The 19,099-nt window shown below is 39.9% G+C and overlaps 1 long non-coding RNA gene across 1 annotated transcript; it reads left to right on the top strand.

The window, feature by feature from the left end:
- Positions 1–1,260: 1,260 nt before the first annotated feature.
- On the top strand, positions 1,261–13,018 carry LOC125097470 (uncharacterized). The gene is made up of 3 exons (XR_007126533.1): positions 1,261–1,415; positions 12,371–12,522; positions 12,945–13,018. It is a non-coding gene; the product is annotated as an uncharacterized LOC125097470 (long non-coding RNA).
- The last annotated feature ends 6,081 nt before the right edge of the window (positions 13,019–19,099 follow it).

The following is a 19,099-nucleotide window of genomic DNA, read 5'->3' on the forward strand; positions in this document are numbered from 1 at the left end:
AGGTAAATTCTGAATGGGTGCTTAGTTCTTATGACCATCTCCTTTTATTTTTTAAAGTTTTCTTGAAAAGATTCAGTGCATGGAAAGAGTAGGTATGAGATAGATCCAGAAAGGCAAGATGTTTCGTGTTGGTTGAAGAGAAATTATGAACATAAAAGCAAAGCCAAAAAATCTGTGTTTGATGGTAACCTCAGAAGAAAATGAGCCTGCAAGTGTTCCAAAGAGAATAGGAGGGAGGAGACTTATGGGAAGAAATAATGTGAGACCACCAGCTAACTATCCATACTGGGTTTAAGAACTGGGAACACCATCTAAGATCTGCCTGTTCTGGTAAGCCTGGTTTGATGTTATAATTAGCATAAACCTCTCCTCTGACAAAGGCTGGTGGAAATGATGGAACCCTATCTAACTGCTTGCAAGGAATATTATCCAAACTCTCCCAGATTGTTGTAACCTAAAGAGTTTACATTATGAGGTACATACAAAAGACTCATTTAGACACCTGGTTTTGAGTGCCACCCACCCTCCAAGAAAACTCAGCTAAGGGGGGTGATTGTTGGGATATATATGGAGTAAAAATAAAAATCTTGAGAAGAGCCAAGAATAGAAGACTCAAAAGATTCTGTGTCATGAAGATGGACCCAGGGCATCATACTAGATGTTTAAAGATGTCAGAGGCATGGACCACTAGCTAGCGCTTTGTCACTAACATGATACAATCACCCTTTGTCTCCTTGTTTCTTATCATGTGTACCTGATACTTCTTTTAAAATCATGATTTCAAGGGGACCTGGGTGGATCAGTCATTGAGCATCTGCTTTCAGCTCTGGTCATGATCCCAGGATCCTGGGAAGGACTCCCTGCTCAGTAAGAAGCCTGCTTCCCCCTCTCCCACTCCCTCTGCTTGTGTTCTCCCTCTCACTCTCTGTCAGATAAATAAAATCTTTTTAAAAAATCAAGATTTCATATATTTTAGGTCATCATGTCTTTTTCAGCTCTAGTTATGTATACATTGTGACTTCTAGTAATGTCTCCCAGCACTGACGGGCAGATTATGAAGAGGATGAGGAAGAGAGAAAGAGAAAGTCTTCCTAGTTCATCTCATCACTTTGAGTCAGGCTCACAGTTACTGGATTTCCCAGACATTGGTTGCCATGGGATCAGGTATGCACTTCTGGTCCAATCAGCTGCATTCAGGAAGACAGTGTTTTATAAAGTCCAATATTGCTGCTTAACCACCAGAGTCTTTGGTTAGGGGAAGCTTCCCTTTGAGAAAAATGTGAGTAGGGAAGGAAATATGACAAACACATTCAGCACTTTCCCAAGGCCTCATAATTAGAATAGAAATGGAATTTGAATCCTGACGCCTGAGGTTTAAGCATAGGACACTTCATTACGCCACAGCTTCCTCTGAGGTAAAAAACTAATGAGCAACCCTTTGGTCATGTAAGTAGTTTTCCTCCCCTTCCACCCATATACATGTGTATACACTCATATGCATTCACACAAATACCTTCTCTCTGTCTTTCTCTCTTTCTCTCTCTCTCTCTCTCTCTCTCTCTCTCTCACACACACACACACACACACACACACACACACACACATATATTCAAGGCCACATGTTAAAACCATTCATGCCTTTACTCCCACTATCTCTGGCATGGTATAACCATGTAGATTTGTGACTTGGAGATTCTATAACTGTCCTGTTAGTGCCAAGGGACAAGCAGTAGGTCTGATAAACTCATCTGTCCTCTTAACCAGTGGATAAGATGAGGGCCCATTAAAATTGTCATAGGAGTAATTTCTCTATAGAATATCTCAGGGCATCAGTGGTTGTCCTCATACAGGTTTCGAACCATATAGAAAGAGCTCAAAAGCTTAACTGTGACCATTATGGAGACCTCTGACAACAGGCAGCATTTAGGTCTGTCGCTAACCCATGATCAACTAAATTATAAGAATGGTCATCCAATTTTTCTACATGTAGCCCTAATACTCACCCCAAATTTTCTAGGCTCATCAATGTTTTCTTCCTCAACAATGAAAAGATAGAAAAGTGAAATGTCTTTACTTCTTTCCCCAAAGCCATAATTATGAATATTTTATTTTTGACTCAAAATAAACTTGCAGGTATGAAAAAAGATAGTAACGGTCCAAAGCAATGGAAGATAGGATTTTGAGTTAGTAAATGAGCAGTTACTCCCTGACATTCCTCAAAAGAAAGACATCTTTTAGGGGTTATGAGAAATCCAATGGCTTTTGGAAAATCCTTGGCAAATGTCTAAAAATATGTTTCAAATGTTTTCAACTCAAACAAATTAAAAACATGTTTTTTTCCTGGCACTTTCTTCCTTCATTTTAAAGGATATGTGTATTTTTTCAGGGAAATTTTAGGCATGTGGTTCTAATTTTCACTTAACTCATCATGATATTGTTTCATAAGAACTATTCAATGACTTAAAAATCCTCATGAGTCTTTTTTAAAAAAATAAGCCCTTAAAAACCTTTATTCCTTAGAAATAGGAAGTCAGAGAAATCAGAGCTGAAAAAGGACAAGTAAGTCCTGCAAGGGTTTTTCCTGACAGGACAGGATCAAGTTTACTTCATTTTGTTTAAGCGAGACGTAATTCCCTGAAGTCAAGTACTTTTCTGGAAAGACTGTCCCAGCTGGTAGGGGACTTCTTTCATTATGTGTCATGGATTGGCCCTCTTTTCACACCTGAAGCCATTAGGACCCTCACTGGCCTTTTAGATGATCTCCCATCAAGTCCTTGCCAATGGTGCTCCATTATTAAAGGCACACTCTTGGCCTGTTCTGCAGTTTCCATGTTGCTTGTTCTTGACTCCTATCCAAAGAGTCTGTTATGTATATGAGAGGTGGGATGTGCTGTCAGTACCCATCTTCCATGACATTGATTTCTGTAAGAGATTCATACCCTTTGGCACTTACATTCTATGACATTTACTTAGTTCTAGTATTCTCTGTTTTTCTTATTGTTGCTTCTGAGTTTTAGATATTTGATATGAATTCTGTTTCTAATAATATTTAGAATAAAATAACACTAGTTTGTACCAGTATTGACATACTTATATTATGGCTACATCTCCTAAAACCATGATCATTATTTTCACCCTTCTCCTTTATAAAGAATTTATTTTTGGCAATCCAGGACAACTCCAGCATTCTCCAGCACATTGTCTCCAAATGCCTCCACCCACAGCGCTGCCTTGTATACACGAAATGCAAAACGCTTACTGTCTCCATCACTTTTTTGGCAATGAGCTTAATCCTGCCCTATGAAATGCATCTCACATCATTTCATTGTTGTCTTACACATGGGTGTACCTCCCAAGGGGGGTATAAAAATACCTCCTTTGATCACCCAAAGTACCCAGTTTGCTAATAGACATAAAGCTAAGGACTCAATCACTATTAATCAAATGAATGGATAAACATTATTCTCTGCAGAATTTTGGAAGCTGCAGTAATATGGATATTGGAGTCAGGTAGATCTGGATTCAAATTCCCTCTCAACTGTTGAGCTCATCTATGTTATTTCCCAAAGCCTCAGTTTCTCCATCTAAAAGTGGAGCTATTTATAAATAGGAACAGTAATAGTTACAAGAATGACACACTTAATGTGCCCTTGTCTAGAAACTCAAGATGTACTAATTCATCTAATCTTCAGGAAAACCTTATAAGTTAGATACTGTTCTTATCCTCATTTTTCAGATAAATTAAGTCACAGAGCAAGTAAATGACTTGAGCAAAGCTCCTTCACAGACTTTATACAAGGATTTAGTAAGGCAACATGTCACCACAGTGCCTGACACACTGTAGTTGTCAATGGATGTCAGTTCTTGTTCTTCATCTTGCCCATCCAATCCATTCACGAAGGTCAGGGGGCTTGTTGTAGAGATCAAATAAAACAATTGAGACAGGATTTTGAAAAGAAAAGAATTTTGTGTTTAAATTAACTAAAATTATGAACACTACTACATCAATCTGACATCAGACCTATAATCGAGAAACTCTAGTTTCATAATAGGATGAAGACTGCAAAATGCATTTTTTGGTAAAGATTTTATTTATTTATTTATTTTTTAATGATTTTATTTATTTATTTGAGAGAGAGAGAGAGAGAGCGAGCGAGCATGAGAGGAGAGAGATCAGCGGGAAACTCAGACTCCCTGCCAAGCAGGGAGTCCGATGCAGGACTCGATCCCAGGACTCCAGGACCATGACCTGAGCTGAAGGCAGTTGCTCAACCAACTGAGCCACCCAGGTGCCCCTTATTTATTTTTTTGACAGAGAGAGATTACAAGTAGGCAGAGAGGCAGGCAGAGAAGGGTGGGGAGAGCAGGCTAAGATTCGGGGCTCAATCCCAGGACCCTGAGATCATGACCTGAGCCAAAGGCAGAGGCTTAAGCCACTGAGTCACCTAGGCACCCCTGCAAAATGCATTTTTAAAATAAGATTCAAATTTATGACCTCACAGTTTCTACTCATAATGCTTAAGGGCCACTTTTTTTTTCTTAAATAAAAAAATTACTTATCTAGTGCCTTCTGAATGGACTTGGCATTGTGGGATCTAAAATGGATTAATTTTTCTTGTCCTGGTGGCATTGAAAATTTGAAGGAAAAAGGCAAACAAAGTTCTTAGGTTCACCATGAAATCAACATGCGCAATCATTCTTTTCAAAGTGTTTGTACTTGAGGTTTGAAGGAGACAGATCCAAGAGATGGGGAGATAAAGGCCTTTACTTGACACAAGGCTAATCTTAGCACTGTTTTAGCATATTTTTGTCTTATAAGCAAATTCATAATTACTTTGTGTTTCAGCTCTTTTTAAGTCAAGTCATCTGTATGTCGTAAAGTAACTTTGAACTAAATTCACATTTTATCTCTCCCTGTCTTTCCATGTGTATTTCATTTCCTTTAACCACTGGTTTGAAAATCCCTTTGCCTAAAGCTTTCACGTTTGTTTGGGGAGAGCTTCCCACACACACCCTCTAACTTGTCTTCTAGGCAGGGCTCTGTCCCCAGTGACTTGAACAGTGACTGGTGATTAATACAAGTTAGAAGATTCATCTCCAAAATATTCAATTCTTTGCAACAATGCATCCATTGTCCTTCTGGTGGTACAGGCTTCAGGAGCGTGTGTGTCTTACTCTGTGTGCCTTTACTACTCCTCTTTTCCCCTCTCTTTGCAGAAGACAGGAGGTGAGTTTAATGGCCCCAGGAGAGGACAGAAGGAAAAGCATTAAGGCGGAAAGGAAGCAGAAAGAAAGGAACACAGAAACATGCAGAGAGGGCCTTGTCTCCTTCCCAGGATGCTGAAAACTTCTGGTCTGTTACCAGCATATCTGTGGAGATAGCAATAAACAAACAAAAGCAGCCAGAAAAATTGCCCCTCCAAACAAAAACCAAACAAAACAAATCCCAAAGTTTGACCAACACAGATATCAAGCAAGTTGGGAGATTTTTAGAAAACTCAAAAGTTTTCTACTGTTCAGTGGCTCCTGGGATTTGATTACTGGTTAGTTCTCATTTTTTATTTTCATTTAAAACAATCTTTTCTTAAAGGACAAAATCATGGCTTACATTTCTTTCTTTGTAATGTTGGGGCCTGGTACACAGTTGGCTTTCATTAAATGTTATTTGTTAAATGAACAAGTAAACTTTCTTTCTGCACAAGAAAAGTTATTGACAATTATGGGAAGAACTGAAACCAATATCTAGAAAACAAACTCTTTTTCCATTGGTTCTAAGCACAGAATCCTTATACTCTCTCCATGATACTGAAGAACATGTATAAATAATCAAATATTGACTTTTCTTTTATTTATATCAAGCGTAAAAATACATATTTGATCCCTCAAATAAAATTGGAAATAAAGAAACTTCTCAAAATCAAGAAAAAGAGAAAGAGAAATGAAACAGTGGAAGGCCCAAGAGAAAAAGCTGCTGTTTATAGAGAAATATTAACCTTACACTATACATCTTTCATACCAATTATTTGGCAAATAGGTATAAATCACCTTTTGGTCCTTTTCATATCAGTATCTTCTTATCTAGCTCTTCATATATTTGTTATTTTCTTTCCAACTTTATCGTAAGCTCCTGAGAGCAGAGTCTATTAAATGTTTTACCACACACAAGCACTTTTTGTAAACATTGTGTGTGTGATGCTGTATGTTTCTGTGTATATGGGTACAGAGATATTTTTTTAAAGTCACATTTTAGGAAAGGTGGACACCAGAAGGAAAAACCAAGCACCAATGATGCAGGTGGTATAATCTTCAGGTGGAATAATCATGTATACAAATTGATGGTATTTACTTGCATGTTCATACATATTCATGGTGCTTTATGTCTTAACTGCCCCTATATAACTGGCCTTCTATGGAAACTTGTCCATTTGCTGATGGGTACATCATTCTACAAATGATTGGTCCTGTGTCCAATTTTAGAGATAGATTTAGTGCATTCAAAATCAACTATAGTGCTAGTATACTTTTTTTTTCTTTATAAAGATTTTCGTTTATTAGAGAGGGAGCTCAAGTAGAGGAGCAGCAGGTAGAGGGAGAGGGAGAGAAGCAGACTCCTCGATGAGCAGAGAGCCCGATGTGAAGCTTGATTCCAGGACCCTGGCATCATGACCTGAGCCAAAGGAAGACGCTTTACCCACTGAGCCACTCAGGAGCCCTGTGTCAGTATACTTTGAAAGACAATTTCAATGCCTTTTGGAGGCACTTATTATCTGAGTCTTTCCTACTGGCAACGATATGTAGATGATCTTTTGTATCTGGGCACTAGCTTTTGACTCAGAGTTGAGGCTATTGAAATCAAAATTTGCTTAACATCCAGTGTTTACTCTCAAATTGATCATTATTGTGTTTCACATCACCCAAGATAGCCGTTTATCTTTGAATGTTTTTTAGTTATGTTAGTTTTTAGTTCTTGTTCCCTTTTCTTGTGCATTTAATGTTGGAAGGATGGGAAGGCATGGTCCATTTCAGGAAAAAAAAATCTTACTAATAGAAGATGAAGCACATACCAAGAACACGGAGAATGAATTTGAAACACGTTACTTTTCTCCTGAGTCACCTATAAGTTCAAAAAGGCCTCCTGGGATTGGCACAGGGAGTATCTGCTGTATGGTGCCCCCCACGATTTGCCCTTTCCTTTCACCCAGGCCCGAAGGGTTCCATTTCTTTTCTGCTCAGCCTCAAGCCAGAACATCACTTCTTTGGTTTCAGTTAGTTTTCCTCAAGCAGAGAAGAGTGTCCTCCTGCCTCTGAGAGTAGAGGGTAAAGGACAGCAGACTTTCAAGATCCAGTCTCAAACTGAAGCCTCTAAAAGACCTTTTTATTGATGAAATAACCTCTGAGCACAGCTGCGGGTGGTCATTTTGCTTTAAAGCATCCCAGGGTCTTTTATGTTCTACAAAAGACTCCCTTCTATTAGCTTAGCTCGTTTCAGCCCAGGAAGGAGGTGGTGGTGGAAGGAACCTAAATTTGGCTATAGAACATCGGATGATACCGTCACTTTTTCTGCCTCTTAGGCTCTACTGGCCATCTTTCCTTTCATTTTCTGTCTGTTAGGTTGTTTTATCTCAATGTAACTTTTCCTGTGATCATTCAATACGGTAACTCATTGGTTGGACTTTGCAGTTCACTTCCCACATTACATTACATCAACTCATGTTCTTGAACGGAAAGCAAAAATTAGTGATTGCTTCGACAACTGATTATAGAAAGGCTAAGAGCCTTCATAGGCAAAAGAGTGATAATGATGATAACTGAAAATGATAACAACCATGAGGAGAAATCCTTTAGGCACTGTGGTAAGGGCTTTACACGTTGTAAGTCCTTTAATCCTCACAGCAAACTTGAGTTGTGAGTGTTCTTATCCTCCTTGTACAGATGAGAAAATTGAGGCAGGACAAGATCCAATAACTTGCCCAATGTCACATAGGTGGCAAGTGGTGGAGTTGAGACTCAAACAGTCTGGTTGTAGAGTCTAAATTTATAACCATCACATTTATAATAAAGATATTGTGGGCCATGCATCTATCATGCTTATCAACATATAATCAATTGGTTTATGAAAGGCATGCTTTAATAGGGCAATGGATTATGGCATGCTGGATGGAGAATCAGTTTGCTGATTCCACAGATGTAAGCTCTAGTCTCATCTCGGTTGCTCACCAGTATAAGGTCTATACTTAGGAATGCCCTTGGACTTCCTTTGGTTTCTGGAATAACCCAGTGAGGGACAATACCAGTCTGTCTTGCAAAATCTTAAGCTTTGTTGGTTCGATCATGGCCACTGGCTTCAAGAAATCAGGGACTATGGACGTGGAAAAGTGTAATTTTTATTTTTACTGTACTCTGTCATGACCTACTTCAAATACTTCTTAGCTCAATGCACTGAAAGCCAGTTGCCATCCAAAATTTTAATTATTAATGTAAAAGTGTTTAAGATATGTCCATTAAGGCTGATAAAGTTGCGTCTGATTAACGGGCTTTTCATAAATGCACTGACACAAACTTTTTTTAAAAAATTAATTCAGCCTGCAAATGAACATCATCCATTTTGCTATCATATTTTATCAGTCTGTAAAGTGCATTCTCACTTCAGTTTTCAGCTATGAATGCAGAACACTGTGAAAAATGACAGAATTTTAATGAGAAAGTGAACAACATGCCATCAACACCCTTTTGCCAGTAAAAATGGCACAACATCAAAGCTTTAAATCATGTTCCCTCCACACCTTTGGACATCTGTGATTCTGTCTGAGTCCTCAAAATCTGCTACATCCATCACCAGGTGCAGCCTTTAAACACGGAGGCGCTGTCTACTTCACTGGTTGGCATGGCAACAGTTGTCAAATCATCCCTTGATAATGCTCTTTAATTGATTGTATAAATTATTCTGAGATATGTGATTGCAAAATGATGTACTGAGGCTCTTAAGTGCGTAGATCAGCCTGGCTGCATTTAAAGATGCATCACATTCCCTGCCTTTACCCAGGAAACTGACCCCCGCAGACTGCTGGAACACTCGAGATGAAGCATAAATATTAAACATTAAGGAAAAGTTTAAAGCAATGGCACAGTTAATTGCTACTCCAAGTGCATGTTAACTTGCTAAAAACCAACAGGCTGCATGTTGCATGCAGATGTAAAGATATTTTTTAAAATCACATCTAGAAGTCAGTCTACTTGAAGATGGCATTATTAGGAGAATTGAGTTTATGATTGCATGGATAGAGAAGTTATAGGCTATTTGGAGACACTTGGCATCGTCTTTCTTCATTAGTATGCCTTGGGCCTTTTTTTCTCATGATTCTTTATATACAACTAGTGCAGTGTATGTTGCCAATGTATTGGCTGTCCTGGTGCCTCCATCCTCAGCTGAATGGCATTCTGTGACTTCTGGCATCTCTACTCAATTGTGAACAACATAGAAGTGATGAGTGTGGAAACTATGCTGAAAACATCCTGTTATTTTCATTTCAAGCCTTTTTGTTTCCCTATCAGTTAAGCCCAATGCAATCTACCTGAAAGTTTAAACTAGTGGTTCTCAAAATGTGGGTTCCCAGCCCCGCAGCATCAGCATCACCATCACCTGAGAATCCATTAGAAATGCACACTCATTAGAAACCCTGGGAGTGGGGGAAAAAAAAAAAACCCTATGTTTTATTTATTTACTTAAATTTTGTTTTATTTATTTATTTATTTATTTATTTATTTATTTATTATTTTTTATGTTTTAACAAGCTCTCCAGGATTCCAATGCAGTTCACGTTTGAGAACTACTGGAATAAGCTAGAGTTAGTTGCACATTAGAATTACCTACAGAACTTTTAAAACTACCGAAACATTGATGCATCTCCCGGAGATTCAGATTTAATTGCTTTGAGATGAAGCCTATGCACCTGGTACTTAAAAAAAAAAAAATCCCCATGTGATTCTAATAAGCTGAGAAGCTTGAGGAACTCCGGTAGGGGACAATGACTTTGAATATAAGATCTTCAATACTTAGGAAATGGTTATTATCAGACGTATTGTTTTATCGTTCTCTCTGTTTCCCCTTTTTAGTTCCTATTTCACATTTGTCCATTTATTTTTTTTTAATTTATTTTCAGCATAACAGTATTCATTGTTTTTGCACCACACCCAGTGCTCCATGCAGTCCGTGCCCTCTCTAATACCCACCACCTGGTTCCCCCAACCTCCCACCCCCTCGCCCCTTCAAAACCCTCAGATTGTTTTTCAGAGTCCATAGTCTCTCATGATTCACCTCCCCTTCCAATTTCCCCCAACTCCCTTCTCCTCTCTAACTCCCCTTGTCCTCCATGCTATTTGTTATGCTCCACAAATAAGTGAAGCCATATGATAATTGACTCTCTCTGCTTGACTTATTTCACTCTGCATCATCTCTTCCAGTCCCATCCATGTTGATACCAAAGTTGGGTATTCATCCTTTCTGATGGAGGCATCATACTCCATAGTGTATATGGACCACATCTTCCTTATCCATTCATCCGTTGAAGGTTGTACCTTAAACATTCCTTTACCAAGTGTCTATTACATGCCGTTTGCCATACGTGGAGGTAGAATGAGAAATAGGCATAGCCTTTTAAGCTAAGGGGAGGGGCAGATAATAAGTAAACAAAGGAAATGTATGTTTTTTGTTTAACTTTGTTTAAGTGCCTACATAATTATAAATTATGAGAAATGTTGTAAGGAAAACTAGTTGAATCCTGTGATAATGAATTCAGGGGACCTACTTTTATAGGGTGGCTAGGGAAAGTCCAGGGGGTCATCCCTTAGCTTAAAATTAAAGAACAATTGTAAAAAAGTCTACAATCAGGTGGGGTCTCGGGGTGGCATGCAGGTGTATGTTTGGGAATGGGCAGGGAAATATTCCATGTGGAGGCAAGAGCATGTACAAGAGCTGCCCCGAAGGAAAGCACTCCACGTGTTCAGGGAACTAAAAGAAGGCTGCCATTAAAGGGCTGGAAGAGAAAGACCAGAGGAGTTTGAAGAGGGAAGTATGAGGACTAGGCTTGCTATTCAGTGGCACGAAGAACCATGTAGGAACCACTGGATGGTCTGAGAAAAAGCCGGGCACTAAGGCGAATTCATGGGATTTCAACTCAGTCATGTCCAAGAATCTTTGTACCTCAGTAGTTTCCAGCAAGGTTTCTAGTTGCTAAAATAGATTGCACCGGCTTCCCCCCAGTGTTTTGACTCCTACATTCTCAGGAATTGTTGGCCTTGTTGACTGGAGCAGTTGTGGATGGAAACGCTACCTCACTGGCAGAATTTAGTATAGACGTTAAAGTCTAGAGTGAAAATCTCAAGGTACTGGTAGGTTTTCCTAGAGTGGCTTGGGGTCTTAGCTTCATCTTCAATTATTAGCAGTGGTAGAAAAGAGTTTTAGTTTTGTTTTGCTTATTGTTTGTTTGTTTGTCTTTTACAATCTATGTAGTGGAAAAAGCTATTTATGTAAGGTATAAGTTATGTAAGGAAGGGAGGAGCTGTGATTTTTAAGAACATGTGTGAATTTGTTTTGCCAGACTTTCTTTGTACCTCCTGTGTTCTTCAAATTCATGCGCTAATGTGAATGGTTAACAAAGTCCTTCTGCAAACTAATTTCCAAAGTATATGTATTCTGGCTTATGATTGTCACAAATTATTTCTGTCTTTGAACTTAAGTGTCGGACAAACATCAAAACTTCCTTTGGAACTAGTCCCAGTAGAGAAGAGAGTCTTCTAGTTTATTTACCCACCAAAAGACACAATAAACAACACAGTCACTAAGTGTCCATCTGCCTTATAAGAGGTCCAAAAGTTCGAAATAATTAAATGAGATCATGACAACATTAAGGTTTATATTGACTTTGTAAAGAGAGAGAACATGACAGAAATAATGCCATTGTAAAGGAGAACCTTGCCAATAGTACCTATAAAAACTTTTTTTTAAGAGCAATACTTAGATGACTAGTAGGAAGAAGGCGTCTTAAAAAAACATTTTCAGGGCACCTGGGTGGCTCAGTTGGTTGAGCATCTGCCTTCAGCTCAGGTCATGATCCTGGCGTCCAGGGATCGAGTCCCACATTAGGCTCCCTGCTCAGCAGGGAGTCTGCTTCTCCCTCTGACCCTTACCCCTCTCATGCTCTCTCCCTTTCTCTCTCTCTCTCTCTCTCCAATAAATAAATAAATAAATATTAAAAAAAAAACAAAAAACAAAAAACATTTTCACCACAAAGTTTAGGATACGTATAGGTAGAAATGGTAAGGACAATGAGCCAGTTGAAATGGAGACTGGAAGCTTTATTGGTTTCTGCAGGGGAAGTCATTGCAGGGAATGATCTGGACTCTTATCAAACACCTTGCTCTCCAGTGCTTGTCTGAGATCCAGAAAGAGGTCAAGTCCATTGACACACCAGCAGAGTTTAGGTGGATTACTCATCTCGTTCCTCCCCCAGAGGAAATGGACAGGTGAGTAACCGAACCATGGAAAGGACATTGAGTCGACAGAGAGAAACAGGAAATGACGAGGACCAGAAAAAGGGAGTCTCTCTTAGAGTTTGTCCCACTTTAGAGATTGGGTTTAAAAGTAACATTAAGTTGGTGAACTTAACTGTTCTCGACTTTTATAAAAAGCTCTAGACCTAGTATCTCACATAATTTCCCCTAGGGCAATATCACTCCTCTTTGAAAAACAACTTTGAAAACATTTAAATATATACACAGAAAAAAATAGCATTTTCCCCCAAAATTACATTTATTGACAAGCAGATAGTGAAAAAAAAAATAAAGAACTTCACTTTGTGTAGACATCTGGAATGGAATGCAGGAATTATCTTTTATATTCCACAAAATAATACAGCCAATTATCTCCATTCACTCTCCATTTTCAGACTGCACTCAACAGGCACATGGTACAGGAAACCCGCGCGGTTAGAGAGAAACTGTGGAGAAAGCAAGCCTGGAGTTCACATACGTGCAGGCGCAGAGCGTGCTATGTGATCAGTGATGGTGTGATGCGTTCTGGGGACAGCTCTGTGTCATGTTTCTAAGGGTGTAATTAAGAGCGGTGCTGTGGGCTCAGAGGGCCCTGAGCGTTTTCTGAATGTTTCTTGTATGCCAAACATGGGGGCTACGAGGCTCTTACTGTATATTGGGGGATTTGGATAAGTAAAGATTTAATCATAAAGGAATGTGATAGCAATGATAAAAAATGCTAAGTTTATTGAGTACTTATTACCACTTGAATGCTTTTCTGTCTTATTTAATTTAAACTTTATGAAAACCTATGATGTTTTGGCATTTGACTATTTCTATTACTATTATCTTTTATAGTTATTATTGTTGCCCCATTTTACAGCTGAGGAACACTGAGACCCAGACAGTCTAAATATATCCTTAAGCTTACTCAGCTGATAGGTGGGATAGTGGAGATGCAAACCCAGCTTTGTGTGGCTTCCGAGGCCAGGATTTCAGTTCTCTGTTACACTGTCTTGTGGGAGAAGAGGGTACTCAAGGGACACAGGGATGGGGCCCAGATCTGGCCTTGTGGAGGAAAGAGGGCCTGGGGAAATAATTCCTTAAGAAAGCAACTTGCTGGGGTGCCTGGGTGGCTCAGTGGGTTAAGCCTCTGCCTTCTGCTCAGGTCATGATCTCAGGGTCCTGGGATCGAGCCCTGCATCGGGCTCTCTTCTCAGCAGGGAGCCTGCTTCCTCCACTCTCTCTGCCTAGTTGTGATCTCTGTCTGTCAAACAAATAAAATCTTAAAAAAAAAAAAAAAAAAAAGAAAAGAAAGCAACTTGCTGGTGGCTCCCTATTCTTTTCACTCCTTCTAGGACTCATCTGTCATTTTCCCACCAAGGGATGTCCACAGGAGAGTTGCTGCCCGGCTGCCCATGAGAGGTGACCCGGCCTCAAAGCAAACAGCACTGACACAGAGCCCGACTGCCTGGGCTGAAGCCTCCCCTCACCGCTTCGGAGCTATCGACCTTAGGCAAGATTCTGTTAAATGGAGATAAAGGTTCCTACCTCATAGGTTTATTATGGGAATTGAATTAAATGAGCTTATCTCTGTAAAACATTTCCACCAAGCACACACTACATAAGTATTTAAATAAATAGATTTGCAAAGGCTGCATTACCAAAAATATTTGTAGATTCTTCTTTGGGAGAGTTGATCACAAACTCTTTGCTCAAGAACGCCTCCTGGTTCATAAACTTTTCTCATCTCAACTGGAATAGCAAGGCTCTTTGCGGTTAGGAGGGAGGAGGGCCCCGGGATGAGGCCGGCTGGTGCCTCCTTCTGGGCTTTATGAAGAGTCTGAAGTTTGGGTTCACGCATTCCTGGAATTAAATCATGGCTTTGCCTCTTGGACGTTGGACAAATCATTTAATAACTTTATTTGCAATTCCTTTATTAGTGAAATGAGAAAAATAACAACTCCTGTAATTAAATAAAATATTTTTTATGACAAAACTTGACAGAGAGTAGGAACTAAAATGTTGCCTGTTATATATACATTACCACTTACCAGTGGAACAATTTAGGAAAAACCTATTTGTTTCTGAGTTTCACTTTCCTACCTTATATATCAAGACCTATGGAAGTTATAGTTTGTTTCTTTTTTAAAATATTTTATTTATTTGTCAGTGGGGAGGCAGGGAGCACACAAGCAAAGGGAGCAGCAGGCAGAGGGAGAAGCAGGCTTCCCGTGGAGCACAGAGCCCGATGTAGGACTTGATCCCAGGACCCCGGGATCATGACCTGAGTTGAACGCAGATGCTTAACCAATGGAGCCATCCAGGCATCCCGGAAATTATAGTTTTTATATGCATAGTAATTAAAGTAGCTAAGAGAGTAATTTTGATTCAGGGAAAGACAAACAAATGAATGGGACAGAAAGGAAAGTCCATCAAATTGGCTTTTCTTGGATTGTTTATCAGATATAGTAGTTGACTTATATTTAGAGGTTATGTGTACTGCTGAGAGACAAACCTGAATGCCTCTAGAGACTAATTTTATCCTTGCTTCTGGTAGCTTCACCGAAAGCTGGTATTTGTGAAGACACAGCAAGGCTGTTAGCCAGTGTCAGCCTGATGTACAGGCAGGCAAGGGTCTTCCTCGGGCTCTCATGTATAGACTTTGGCCTTAAATAGATGTAACTATTACCACCGCTTCTGAGCCTGTGCATCCCTTGAAATACTTTTTGTCCTCCCCCCTCCCCCACCTCTCTCTTTTTTTTGGTGCTGAGTAATTGCAGTCGATTCATGATTCACATAAGTTAGATGCAAACATGACCCAATTTATTGTACAAGGGGCTTTATGGTTTCAGGGAAAGGGCCCATCCTACACTTGGGAAGAAATGGACAGGAGGTGAATGGTGTCTTCTGTTCACAGGCTGGGAGGATGGTGGTGGTGGTGGTGGGCACTGATGAAGACCAGGGAAGACTACTCTGGACACTGTAGCGACGGCTTCATAGGTCTCCAGGTCAGAGACACCTTTCTGAGAAGCCCTGCACTGGACAGAATGGGCCTCTGTTTGTACTCCTCCCGGGTTCAGGCATTGAATGGGGATTGGGGCAACCTGGAGGTCATGTGACCTTGGCACAAATGTGGGAGTGACTCCGGTGGGGCGGCAGCTGAATTTGTCAGGCAACCAGGCTCCAGACAACAGATCTGAGGAGAGTATTTTATGACTGCTGCAGGTATAGGATGACCCTATAGGATCTAGTCTCGGATTACTTCTGGGTTCTGTTACCAGCCACTTTCCTGCTGACTTAACTGCTCCTGTCCTGCTGGCCTTCTTGTCACTTCCTGAATGCACTGAATATTCTCCTGCCATTGCATTGACTATTTCCTCTTCATGGAAAATTCTCATCATATATATCTGCATGATTTGCTCCCTCAATTTAGTCTTCCATTCAAGAGTGGACTTCTCAGAGTTGCTGTCCCTGGCCATCTGTCCAAAATAACACATGTTCTCTTACTCCTTCTTACTCTCATTTATTTTTCCGCATCGTGTTTGTTTGTTTTCTGGTTAACCCCATTAGAATGTAAGCTGTACGAGAGCAGACCTTACTTTTGTTCACTAATAAATGACATACACCTAGGTAAGGATTTATCACATGGGAAATGCTTAGTAAATATTTGCTGAACGAATGGATATTAACTTACGTGTCAGTCAACCCACACAATCTTTCTTATCGTACTTTATTATATATCCGGAAGGAGATCTATTACTTTAACATGTATGGCAGTGAGAATTACTTTTATAATCTGCTGAGGAATCTCTACCAGGGAGATGAGAAAGGTCCTCACTGATATTTCATTTCATGACACAAATTACTGGGGAAAACTACTTCCTTATTTTTTAGTTGACTTCATTTATTTATAGTCTCAGACCCAAGTGAGCTTTTCTATCCATGCAGCCCATGCCAGTCTCTAAATCAATATGAAGTCTCTTGTTTAGCCTTTAACACTGTTGTGTTATGTTTTACTCTTATTGTGTAGTCAGTCTCTGGATGCTATAACCCTGCACCACCATCCCTACCCGCTAGGCCTTCGTCATTCTCTCTCTTTCTCTCTCTTTCTAAGGCAAACTTCATTTTACACCTGGCCTCCATTTTGGGGCTGTGTTGACCCCATTGGACTACTAGTCTCCATGGGGTTCAAGGACTCTATTAGTCAGTATCCTGTACTATTTTAATGACCACATGGGATGCAATCCATTTTTCTAGATTATTACAGTTGATGTTAAATGGAACTCCGCCTAAGCCTGATTCTTTTGCCTCACCACTGGATGCCTCTTTCATACACTCAGTCTGTTGCTGTTTATCATTATTCCTTGTTTATATTCCTCTCAACTGTTTCCATTTGTGTGAATGTGTTTGTGTGTAGGCCAATTTTACTTCAATTTTAAAGCAGGATTTCATGAGATCCAATTAAGTATTTTTCTAATGCTCAAATATACAGTGTCTACTACAGGATTCCCTTTGTGCTCTAATTTTGTAATGAAACTGAAAGGAAATCAATCAAGTTCCTCTGGCATGGGTTGGTTGTTATAAACTCATGCTGTTTATTGCTTATTCTGAGTTCCTCTGGATCTTACAGAAATATTTTTCAGTATGTTTCCACTACTTTGGTAGATTATTACTAAACCTAAATCACACCATTTGTTTGTTTGTTTGTTTTCAGGAAATCAATATGAGGCTTACATTTTCATATTTCTTTCTTGTATCTCAGTTCTTCCTGATTTGAAAATGGCATTTAACACAACCTGATTAAACAGTTCTCCTGATGGATGTATAGCCACACTACTAGTTATTTATAATACATGAAGTTCTCCAAATAGTTTTACTCATAAAAATACTATATTCGATAGCATTTCTTTTTTTAAAAAAGATTTTATTTATTTATTTGCCAGACAGAGATCACAAGTAGGCAGAGAGGCAGGCAGAGAGAGAGGAAGGGAAGCAGGCTCCCTGCCGAGCAGAAAGCCCAATGTGGGCTTTGATCCCAAGACCCTGGGATCATGACCTGAGCAGAAGGCAGAGGCTTTAACCCACTGAGCCACCCAGGCACCCCTAAGCATTCCTTTAGAACATAATGTTCTGTTGTATAGAATATAGGGAGGGCATAGTTATAAACCATGGTTTTAGAGTTGGTAATCTATTAGTTTCCTCATGAAGAAGAGATATAGAGATGTCAGTGTATGAGCTTCCTACTTTACTATAGTAATGTACCACAGATTTGATAGCTTAAAACAACAGAAACTTACTCTTTCATGGTTCTGGAAGCCTAAAGTCCAAAATCAAGGTGTAAGAGGGCCAGGCTCCCTCTGATGTCCCTAAGAAAAAGTCTTATCTTGCCTCTTCCTAATTTCCAGGGGCTGCCGGCAACTCTGGGCTGATAGCTGCCTCCATACACTCTCTGTCTCTACCATCACATGGCCTGCTTCTATGTGTCTCCTTTGTATCTCTCTATTTAAGTATCCCTCTCCTTTCTTTTATAAAGAAACCAGTCATTGGATTTAGGGTCCTTCCTAACTCAGTATGACCTCATCTTGATTATGTCTGCCAAGTCCCTATTGCTCCAAAAAATGTTATATTCACAGGTACTAGATGTTGGAACTTATTTTTCTGGTGGGCACAATTCCACTCTCTACAACCAAGTTCTCCAAGCTCTGAATCACTGGCCAGTCACCACACTGAAAATACATGAAGAGAATTATCTGAGTCCATTTAGGGTGCTATGATAACAAAATCCCATGGACTGGATGGCTTAAAGATCAAATATTTATTTCTCACAGTTTTAGAGGCCAAAAAGTCCAAGATCAAGGTTGGCAAGATTGAATGTCCGGTGAGGGTCCACTTCTTGGTTCATGGGTGGCCACCTTTACACTGTGTCCTCACATGGCAGAAGGGGCTAGGAGCCTTGCAGAAACCTTTCCATAAAGACACTAATTCCATTCATGAACTAATCACCTCCCCAAACCTCACATCCTAATACCATCACATTGGTTAGGATTTCAACACATGAACATGGGGAAATACAAACATTCTGTCCATAGCAAGGAAAATCTGGACAGTGGTCCTCAGTCTTTGTTTGCTCTATTACTCAGTACCAATCCATTGCACCTAGATTGAAGGCAGGCCCACTGTCTTGCTCACTTTCCCTTCCTTCCTTCCTCTTCCTTCCCGCCTTCCTTCCTTCCTTCCTTCCATCTATTCTTTCTTTCTTTCTCTCTCCCTCTCTCCCTCTCTCTTTCTCTCTTTCCTTTTCCTTCCTTCCTTCCTTCCTTCCTTCCTTCCTTCCTTCCTTCCTTCCTTCCTTTGTCTCTTTCTCTCCTTCTTTCTTTCCTTCTTCTGTTTAGAACCAGGTTCTAAGAGATACTGAGAGACAAAATCCGAAAGGCAACATATCTCCCAAATGGCAATGGCAGAAAGAGACAGAAAGAGAGAGAGAGAAAATTTCTCAAAACACAGCTACATACTGAACCAGGTTCTTTTAACCTCTTTACCTCTTTGCCTCCCCTGTGGAAAATCCTAC

Source organism: Lutra lutra, chromosome 4, assembly GCF_902655055.1.
Source record: "Lutra lutra chromosome 4, mLutLut1.2, whole genome shotgun sequence".
NCBI lineage: Eukaryota > Metazoa > Chordata > Mammalia > Carnivora > Mustelidae > Lutra > Lutra lutra.